At 44.5% G+C, this 1,349-nt stretch overlaps 1 protein-coding gene across 1 annotated transcript in view; it reads right to left on the bottom strand.

Annotated features, from left to right (window-relative positions):
* The window catches only part of Auts2 (activator of transcription and developmental regulator AUTS2), a 1,110,887-nt gene that overhangs the window by 333,005 nt on the left and 776,533 nt on the right, over positions 1-1,349 (bottom strand). The gene's annotated exons all lie outside the window — the stretch shown is intronic.

Here is a 1,349-nt window from a genome sequence, read left to right as displayed (position 1 = left end):
CCCCCCCCCACAATTCTGAAGAACACAGGGACACCAAGTGAGGGGCTATCCCTGCCACAGGAGGAAGGGGACTCAAGATCTTTCTGAGGGTTCTAGAAAAAAAAATCATTTCTACAGAGGGACATGCTCTGCCATCAGCTCTGGGGAGTCATTTTCCCAAATCTTTTCTCAAGAAGAAAAGCAGTTTTGTTCATTGCAATCTCTTGCCAGGACTTTTGAGAGGGGGAAAGGCTCAACACCTCTCTGACATTGGGATGGTTAATATCAACTGTCCATTTAAAAGGATCCTGAATCCCCTTTGGTCTGTAAGGAATTCTCTAGACTGGATTAGCTGAGGAGAGAAAACCTCCCTAAATATGGGTGGTGCCATCCTATGGACTAAGGGTCCAGACTAAATGAAATGGAGAGGGTGAGATGAGCATTTAAATATCCCTGCTGTTCCTTGAGTGTGGTTGCAATGTGGCTGTGGTGGTTTAAATAAGAATGCTGTCCCCCCCTCCCCGCATCTATTTGAATGCTTCATCACCAGCCAGTGGCACTATTTAGAAGGATTAGAAGGATTAGGAGGTGTGGCCATGTTGGAGGAAGTGTTTCTAGGCAGGTAGGTTTTGAGGTTTCAAAAGCTCATGCCAAGCCTAGTGTTTTTCTCTCTCAGGACATAGACCTCTCAGTCACTTCTCCAGCACGCTTTCTACCTGGGTGCTGCATGCTCCTCACCATGATGATAATGAAAGAACCTCTGAAACTGAAAGTGCATCCCACACTGAATGATTTCTCTTATAAGAGTTGCCTGGGACATGGTGTCTCTTCACAGCCATAGAACAGTGAGTGACCTTCCATCTCACACTTCTGCTGCTCTGCCTTCCCCACCATGATGGACTGGACCCCTGAATTGTGAGCTAAAGCAAGTTCTTCCATGAGTTACTACAGTTGGATGTTTTGTCACAGCAATGGGGAGAAGGAAAACTCCTTGCAGTTGACGTGCCAAGAATAATAAGTAGTGTGATAAGCTAAATACCAGTTGTTGCTCTAGATCTGGAAGAACCAAAGAAAGGGAATTATCACCCAGTTTTGGGTTTCTTGACAGAAGCAGAAGGGAAACAAAGACCCTATGCTCTTCTAAAAACTAAGCATGTTTTGTTAATAGATAATGGGTTCAAAAATGGGGCTGGTGAGATAACTCAGTTAGTTAAATGTTTGCTAAGCAAGCACAAGGATTTTAATTTGACTTGGTTTTCAGAACCCAGGTGAAAAAAAAATGAAGATGGAGACACACATCTGTCATCCCAGTTCTTAGGGAAGAGGAGAGAGAGAGAGAGAGAGAGAGAGAGAGAGAGAGAGAGAGAGAG

Source organism: Mus pahari, chromosome 23 (assembly GCF_900095145.1).
Source record: "Mus pahari chromosome 23, PAHARI_EIJ_v1.1, whole genome shotgun sequence".
NCBI lineage: Eukaryota > Metazoa > Chordata > Mammalia > Rodentia > Muridae > Mus > Mus pahari.
This window is presented reverse-complemented; position numbering and strand designations above follow the sequence as displayed.